Below are 9,840 nucleotides of genomic sequence, written 5' to 3' on the forward strand. Positions count from 1 at the left end.
TTAGTTAATGAAGGAGAAAATTGAGGCTTGCAAGTGTTCAGAAACTTGCCTGAGGGGCCGAGCTGGGAACCAGCAGAGCCACAGTCAAACCCAGTCTTTCCATCCCCTCAGTCGATTTGCTTTTCGTGATACCTTACTGCCCACTGGCACTAACTTATAAGGTGATAAAATAAAGCCTAGGGTCCCAACTGAGCCTTTCCATGAATATCAGAGGGTTCTTTATTCAGCTCTCACCAGTATTTTGGAGTCACTTGCATTGCTTTACGTACATTGCTTACTCAAATGTTGGAATTTCTCATGCAAACTCATGTGAAAAATGGTTGAGGGATGCATAATTTACACACTGAAGCAAGGATTGACAAAATTTAAATATTTTCTTGAGATTTATACTGATTCTTTTGGTTCCACTGACAACAATAGATAGTACCCAATTGTATATAAATATAGAGAAAGAGAAAAAGAAAAGGAAAGAAATAATGATAGTGGTGATTACAGACACAACAATATAACCTTAGAATTTGACTTTTCAGGAAATCTTAACATTTTCCACAGCAGGAATATTCAGAACTGCCCATGCGCATAATGTGAGGCAATCTTAGGTTCAAGTTCTTGTTTATGGGCTATGTGACCCTGGGCATACCTATAAAATAGGGAATAATGCCTTCTTTTCAGACTTGCTTTGAGATTTAGGAATGGTGTTGTATGTGATGGGCCTTGGAAGTGTCAGACATCTTTTTACCCACTCATTTGTGTATTTCTTCACTCCATATTCATTGAGCATGTATTACATTTCTTTCTAAAATTTTTTAATGTTTTATTTACTTCTGAGAGAGAGAGAGACAACATGGGCAGGGGAGGGTTAGAGACAGAGGGAGACACAGAATCTGAAGCAGGCTCCAGGCTCTGAGCTAGCTGTCAGCACAGAGCCCGATGCGGGGTTCGAACCCATGAACCGTGGGATCATGACCTGAGCTGAAGTCAGACGCTTAACTGACTTAGCCACCCAGGCGCCCCAAGCACATATTATATTTCAGGAACATCTTTAAGTCCTAAGTTTACCCCAGTAAATAATCAAACAAAATTAGACACACACCCTACCCTGATAAAGTTTCTAGCTTTGTGCAGAAAACTACATTAGATTAAAGAATTAACTACGAAAACTGTACTTCAAAAGAGCAACTAACTGGAAGAGTTCCCAACAGCCAAAGCAGGAACAATTATGAGCAAGAAAATAGTATCAGATTATAACTCAGAGTTTAAACAAATATTCACGAGTCCATATGGATATAAATGAATGAATGAGTGAGTGAATAGAGGAGCAGAGTCCTATCTCCCATGCAGAAGGATTCCAAATCAAGTAACCCTGAAGGAGAGGGAACATAGTCCCCGATCCTTGAGTGTGGACTGTGTGTGGAGATTCTTCCAAAAAGTGCAATTTACAAAGGAGAAAATAAAGAGTAGCTTTACAGGGATACCTGGGTGGCTCCGTTGGTTAAGCAGCCGACTCTTGATTTCCACTTAGGTCACGATCTCCCCGTTTGTGAATTTGAGCCCCTCATTGGGTTCTGTGCTGACGTCAGGAGCATGATTGGGATTGTCTCTCTCTGCCCCTTACCCCGCTTGTGCTCACTCTCTCGCTCTCTCTCAAAATAAATTAAAAAAAAAAAAAAAAAGAGTAACTTTAAAATACAGAAAACCTGGTATACACATACTTCAGCCAGGAGATCAAGGTTAACATCCACAGTCGTGAATCATGTTGACAGTATGTATTCCTGAAACAATGCAATTAAAACAGCACTTTAGGGGAGCCTGGGGGGCTCAGTCAGTTGAGCATCTGAATTCTGCTCAGGTCATGATCTCACAGTTCGTGGGTTCGAGCCCCATGTTGAGCTCTGTGCTCACAGCCAGCTCAGAGCCTGGAGCCTGCTTCAGATTCTGTTTCTCCTTTTCTGCACCTCCCCCGCTCACACTGTCTCTCTCTCAGAAACAACCTTTAAAAAAAAATTTTTTTAAACAGCACTTTACCTCTGTGATGCTCGCCAAAATCCATTACCCCAGTCCAATCATGAGAAAAACTTGAGATAAATTCTAACTAAAGAACATTCTACAAAATTCTTGATCAGTACTTCTGAAGACTAGCAAAGTCATTGAAAACAAGGAAAGTCCGAAAAAATGTCCCAGCCAAGAGCTGTAGGAGACATGATGAGTAATTGCAATATGGTATCCCTGGATGGGAGCCTGGGACAGGGAGAAGAATAGGTAAAATTTAAGGAGATCAGAATGAAGTTCTGCTTTTCATTATAAATAACATATCAATACTAGTTCATTAACTGTAATAACATGTGCTAGATGAATATAAGATGTTAATAATAGGAAAACTGGGTGCTGGAGATATTGGAATGTGCTGTCTTTACAACTTTTCGGTAAATGTAAAACTGTTCTAAAAATAAAGTTTATTTTAAGGAAACGTGTAAAAAAATCTGGAAGGCACTCATTCTAAACTTTAATAAGTATTCTTTTAAAATCTTTTTTAAAAAGGTTCCTAAAAAGAGGCACATGGACGTAGTAGAGCAGGCAATTGGTAGACTTGACTTCTGACTTCTGTTTTGGCACATTTATAAATGGTTTCCCTGAGGCAGTATTGGAGGAGCTGAACTTGGGCTCATTAAAGAGTAGCTAATGCTTTAATCTAAGATTTACCTTGTTTTTTTTAAAGGATCTTTTTCCTTAGCCAAAAATCTATACCACTCATTACTGGAGTCACTCATCTGCATCAAGCTTGCCAGGGGCCATTGCCTGGGGGAGGGAATAATATCCCACCCAGGGCATGACTGCTTCCTCCAAAATGCTGCCATTAGCCTGTCGGCCGATGAAGTAAACTCACATGTATTAAATGCTAGTGTGTGCAGCATGGCTGGTAAGGTCCTCAAACAGAAAAATCCTTACTCTTTTTAAAAAAAAAAAAAATTTTTTTAATGTTTATTTATTTTTGAGAGAGAGACAAAGTGCAAGCAGGGGAGGTGCAGAGAGCAAGGGAGACACAGAATCCGAAGCAGGCTCCAGGCTCTGAGCTGTCAGCGCAGAGACCCATGCAGGACTTGAACTCACAGAGCACATGAAATCATGACCCGAGCTGAAGTTAGACACTTAAACAACTGAGCCTTTCAGGCACCCCAGAAAATCCTTACTCTTTATAGCACTTCTGAAGAGAAGTACACAAACACCCATTTTACAGAAGAGGAAACTAAGGTTCAAAGATTATGCAGCACACCTGCCAGAGCTGGCTCCCGCTCTTTCTATGTAACCTGGAATTATGTGTATTTTATATGACACAGGATAGTTCCTAGTGGGATGGAATCATTTTTATTAATGTTTTATTTATTTCAGAGAGAAAGAGAGAGAGACAGCATGAGTAGGAGAGGGTCAGAGAGAGAGGGAGACACAGAATCTGAAATAGGCTCCAGGCTCTGAGCTGGCTGTCAGCACAGAGCCCGACACGGGGCTCGAACTCACAAACTGTGGGATCATGACCTGAGCCAAAGTCGGAGACTTAACCGACTGAGCCACCCAGGCGCCCCATGATGGAATCATTTTTAAAGGCCTGTCCTAGCCACAGTCACAGGAGAATGCACTAAGTTCATAGAATGGTAACAATGTCAAACGACTTTCCTGCTAAAAATTGAAGAGAGAGAGAGACAGACAGACAGACAGAAAGGAGAGAAGCAGGGAGGGAAGGAAGGAAGGAAGGAATAAAAAGAGAGAGAAAAAGGAAAGAAGAAGAAAGTAAGAAGAAAAAGACAGAAGAGAGAAAGAAAAGAGAAAAGAAAAGGAAAGAAGAAAAGAAAAAATAAAACAACTCTCGGACATAGTCAGCAGTCAGATGTTTGAACTCAAAGGAATTCAGCAAAGTAGGTCTTGCTGAATTCAGTGTGCCTTTAATTGGTGTTTTGGTTGAATGTCCCTTTTGCAGCAAACAAATCCAAAGTAATTCCCATTAACACGGAGCTCGTTTTCCAACTGAGTGAGCAGCATCGGTGGAGGTTGTAAAATTTGGTCATTCTATTTTCAGTGGCGCTCCGTTGTGTGAAGTTAATGAGTTAGAAGTAATTTGTGTGGACAGGCCAAAATTTTTCCAGCAACAGAATCCCAAAATATTCTCGCTGGCCAAAGCAAACACAACCTGTTCTGCATTTCATCCCGTGAGTCACCTTCTCTCACGCCGGGGCTCACATGTAGCATCACCCCCCTGAACACCAGGCGCACTGTGTATTGTGACAAAAATTGTATATACTGTGAGCCCTGACAGTGTCTCTTTTAGATTTCTGTCAAACAACAATATAAAGGAACCCTTCCCTTCCCGCTCTACTATTAACCCTTTCTGGATGTGAATTAAATCACTGGAGCTCATGTTTTACTTGCATAATCGATAGCTAACATCCACTGAATACTTCAGAGTGTGCCGGGCAATGATTAAACACCATATACTTCTTCTCAAAACATCCCATTTCAGAGAGAAGGAAATTAAGCATCGACAACTTGAATAAATTCACCAAGATTTCACAGCTAGCGAGTGAGAAGGCTAGAAGTTCAGGAGGCAGGCACTACAGTGTCTCCCCAGATATTACCAGCCTACCGTGTCATCCCCGGGAATCTCACCCCGACACCCCAGCTGAAACCCAGAACCCGCTAAGTTCTGAAATAGGAATTCAAGTTTGGGACTTGCTTTTCCTTCTCCCAGCCTCACCAGTCACCTCTTCCTCAACTTCCTCAATTGTAAAAGGAGAGGTTCAGATTAAAGTCTGTCCAAATCTCCTGGTCTCTCTCGTCTTCCTGGAGATGGGAGCTTCTGACTCGGAGCTTCGCCTGGAAGCCTGCTCAGAACTCCCCACTCGCCTAGACCTTCAGCCCTACCTGTACATTTGCCCTTGGGGAGCGCAGGTTACAGAAGAATCACAGAGTTTTGCTGCTGGAAGGGTAGTTAGCACTTTAATGGTAGGATGATCACCCAGGTGGTAAAAGGGGACAGCCTTCTTCCAGGCTCAGTGGAGTGACTGCCTTTCCTGGGACAGGAACAAAATTTAAAGTAAGCATGACTGGGTGGCTCATCCGTTGAGTGCCTGACTCTTGATTTTGGTCCAGATCATGATCAAAGAGTCATGGGATCAAGCCCCCATCAGGCTCTGTGCTGAGCGTGGAGACTCCTTAGGATTTCTCTCTCTCCCTCTATCCCTCCCCTTCTCTTTCTTTTTTTTTTTTTTTTTATTTTTTGAGAGACAGAGAGACAGAGTGTGAGCAGGGGAGGTGCAGAGAGAATGGGAAGCAGGTTCCAGGCTCTGAGCTGTCAGCACAGAGCCTGATGCGGGGCTTGAACCCATGAACTGTGAGATCATGACCTGAGCAGAAGTTGGCTGCTTAACCAACTGAGCCACTCAGGCACCCCTATCCCTCCCTTTCTCATTCTCTCTCTCTCTCCCCCTCCCTCAAAAATAAATAAAGTAAGCCCTCCTGCCCTTCTTTTTTCTTGACCCAACTCCGTTCCAACACAAGAAATTCAGTTTTATTATTTCTTCACCCATCTACTTAGTGAACACTTTACCAATAACAGTATGTAGATTTTACTCTAAAAGTAATGACTCTTATAAGTAATACCTAAATACAGTCTGATTATCAAAAGGCAAGCAATGCTGAAATATTTCTAGCTGTCCATCATTTCTTTTTTATGGTAACCTATTTTTTTAATGAACGCTAATTTCTATCAAGTACGTCTGAGGGTAATAACTCTTGGACGTTCTGTATCCAAAACTCAGCTGCTTCAGCCTAGAGTTGCCCCTTTTCAAATGCTTTTGGACCTTGATTGCCTGTTTAGTGTTTAATGTTATCATCGCTGTTGTATTATTATCAAACCTCTAAGGTAGGTTTTATATCAGCCTGCCTCTAGCGCGCGTGTGTATGTATGTGCATGAGAGTGTACACGTGAGTGTATGAATGTGAGTGTGTGGGCATGCCTGTACATGAGTGTGGCGGCTTGTGAGTGCGGGCTGGTAGCATTTCCCGAGCTTGTCCCCTGGATGCTGGGTTTCCTCACTCTCCAGTCACAAGGTGCCAGCCCAGTTCCCTGCTTTTTACGGCCTGCCCGCACTTGGTGGGGCCTCAGAGAACAGTGTGCACAGCTCTATCGTCCCAGCTCTCTACATCCATACATGGCCATCTAGACCTCCTCTCAACTTGTGTACGCTGTGAACTATAAAACTCTTTTAGCCGTGGTTCTGTTTCAGAACCAATAAGATGCGTGTGTGTATAAACATAGCCAGGATCATATATATGCGTGTATATATGCGTGTGTGTGTGCCATATATACATACACATGGAGAGAGAGATTTTAAGCAATTGGCTCATGTGATCTTGGAGCCTTGGCAAGTTCAGTCTGCCAGAGGGAGACCGGCAGCCGGGAGCCCCAGGGAGGAGCCCCAGTTGGAGCCCAAAGCAGCCTGCATTGTGGAGGGTGATCTGCTTTCCTGATTTAAATGCTCATCTCACCTAAAAACATATCCTCACAGCGACGTCTAGAATAACGTTTGACCGAATATCTGGGTATCACGGCCTAGCCACGTTGACATAGGAAATGAACCATCACGAAAGTCCCGAGGTGGATGCAGAGAAGAAAAGTGAGACTCAGAGTCATGAAATTTCTCCCTAGTGATGAAGTTATTATGTGTATGACAACATATCCCTCGGGAGTAAAGACCCAAGAGAACAGAGGCCACTCCCGCCAGCCCCAATAACTCCAGGATCAAGTGTGGTACCAGTACTCAATGCAAATCGTTCCTGCAGCTGCAACCCTGTAGGCTAGACATCCTGAGAACCTTCTCGTTATGAAAAGCCTAGTTGCCCACCTCAACTCTGTGCTTGTAGTAGAAGAACCTCATCTTACTTGGGGCAGCCTTGGAAGAAGAGCTGCCCCCGCCACATACAGTCTGGGAGACCTGAAGACCAAATTATGACCAATGAGACATCACCAGAAGTGTCGAGTGGGACTTTGGGGAGAGTCTCCCTTAAGAGAGGGACACAACCCCTGACCCCTTTCCTTACTCTACCATCTGGATTTCCTATGGATGATGAGCTCAAGCAGGATTCCAGTGCATGAAAATGAGGGTCACATCAGAGCTGAGGACAGGAAGGAGTCCTTGATAAAATCTCACAGCCACCCCACCCCGCCACCTCTCATTGCCTCCTTTGACTTATTGTACATAATGGGGCACCTGTGTGGCTCAGTCTGTTAAGCTTCTGACTCTTGATTTCAGCTCAGGTCATGATCTCACGGTTCATGAGTTTGAGCCCAGCACTGGGGTCTGTGCTGATAGTGCAAAGCCTGCTTGAGATTCTCTGTCTCACTCTCCTCTCTCTCTCTTTCTCTTTCTCTGTCCCACCTCTTTCTCTCTCTCTCTCTCAAAATAAATTAATAAACATTTTAAAAAAATATATGTATAAAGGAGCACTTGCATGACTATGTCAGTTACGTGTCCAACTTTGGCCCAAGTCATGATCTCTTGGCTCATGATTTCGAGCCCCATGTCAGCTCTGTGCTGACAGCGCAGAGCCTGGCACCTGCTCAGATTCTGTGTCTCCCTCTCTCTCTGCCGCTCCCCCACCTGCATCCTGTCTCTCTCTCTCTCAAAAATAAACATTTACCGTGTGCCTAGGTGGCTCAGTCGGTTAAGTGTCTGACTTCTGCTCAGGTCATGATCTCGCAGTTTATGAGTTCGAGCCCCGCGTTGGGCTCTGTGCTGATAGCCAGCTCAGAGCCTAGAGCCTGTTTCAGATTCTGTGTCTCCTTCCCTCTCTGACCTCCCTCTGCTCACGCTGTCTCTCTCTCTCATTCTCTCTCAGAGATAAATATAACATTAAACATTTTTTAATAAATATGCATTTTTTAAAAATTTAAAGAAATAAACCTTTATCCTGTTTATATCGTTGCTATTGGGATTTCCTATTATAAGAATCCAAACTTAATTCAAATTAATATCATTTCCACTAAAAGATCTGGAAATGTGGATAGAAAATAGTATGTTCATGTAAATGCCTAGCTGATGTCACAAGAATGAATGTAAATTTAAGGAGAGTTAAATGAACTGCACCCCCCAACATGAAATGTAAACTGGAAAATATTTGCCTCCTGGGAAAGGGAAATGAAATGAAATTTGTCTGTCTCCATCTTTGTTCTGAATGAGATAAAATTTCTCCAGTTTTTAACCACTGACCTTTCTTTATGCACATCTTAAGATCTCTATAAGATGTATCTTACATCTCTATAAAATGTATATATTTACATATGAACACACACACATATTCTTATGTCTCATCTATATCCTGAGTAGTCTCAGAAATCCCGAGGCAAGAAAATCAAGACAGAAATGTGTCCCAGAGAAAGTAAACGCAGAACCTCTCTGGAGGGACACTCCGTCACCACCCAGTTGGCAAAGCAGGTCCAGGATTCCCATGTATAAAAAGAACCTCTTGCACATAACCCCCCAACCTAAAATGGCAAACTATGTGGACATGTGACACCTTCAGATGGTGTCGACAGAAACAACAAAGAGAAGAATTCAACTGCTAATCACTTCCTTGACTGTACTTATCATATACAAAAGAAATATGTTCATCATGTTGATGAAATTTAAGACGAAAAATAGTAAACAAGATGGCACAGTTCTGTTAAAAGAAACAGAGACCTTCCAAACTACATCTACGTTTATGCATATATACCCAGCCAAGTTTAATTAAATGGTTGCAAAGCAGATAACACAGCGTTGAGAAGGAAATTCACAAACTGAAAGGCGTATCTGAAGAAATTACCAAAATGTACCTAATCCAAGTTGTAAAGAGGCTGGTGAAGCTAGGTCCAGGGCCACTTGAAGAAATGAAGATCAAGAATGTGATAGATATGAAGGAAGACTCATATTCTTAGATTCAGGATGCAGAAGGCTTCTGGAGAAGCCTATGTACAACCACAGAATTGACCAGAAGGAGCTAGGTATGTCTCATCTGGACAGCCAACGGTGTAGCACAGAGACCTGGAGAAGGTAAGGAGTCTACCAGGTGCCGGGGGTGGCACAAATACATGGCTCATTTAGTCCAAACCAAGTATTTTAAGTTAGAGATTAACAGTCTCATCTCACAGACGGAAGCTTGACGTTCAAAGACATTAAGAAACCTTCCAAAGCCACTCTTGAGTAAGGGGTAAAAGCCCGTTCCTTCTGCTCCATCCCTGTGCTTTTTCCTGCTCTAAGACCCGTTGGCACAAAACACGTAACCCGTTATTACCTCATCTTCTCTCCTTCAAAAGAAGAGGAAATGGCCCTCCTGCCCTAATCACTTCCCAGAGTTGCTAGAAGGATAAAACACAAATACATACATCTTAATTGCTAGAGATCTCTGATTCTCAAGTACATTCACATTGTCAACCCTCCAGTGTAAGCGTGCGTTTACAGCACTGCACTGTCAGGTCTCACAAAAACTTCAGTTTTCTATTGGCTGGAATAACGAGAAGGACAGTTAACCTTCAAGATACCTTACAAAGCTGATTAATATAAAATTAATAAAGAGGGGCACCTGGGTGTCTTGGTCAGTTAAGTGTCTGACTTCAGCTCAGGTCATGATCTCATGGTTGGTGAGTTCAAGCCCCGTATCGGGCTCTGCACTGAAGCATGGACCCAACTTGGGATTCTCTCTCTCCCTTTCTCCCTGCCCCTCCCTGCTTTCAAACACAAAAATTAAAATTAAAAATGAAATAAAAACAAAATTAACATCGGTAAATACTTTCTACGAATCTGGCTCTGGGCT

This window comes from Crocuta crocuta, unplaced genomic scaffold (assembly GCF_008692635.1).
Source record: "Crocuta crocuta isolate KB4526 unplaced genomic scaffold, BGI_CrCroc_1.0 scaffold2, whole genome shotgun sequence".
Taxonomy (NCBI): domain Eukaryota; kingdom Metazoa; phylum Chordata; class Mammalia; order Carnivora; family Hyaenidae; genus Crocuta; species Crocuta crocuta.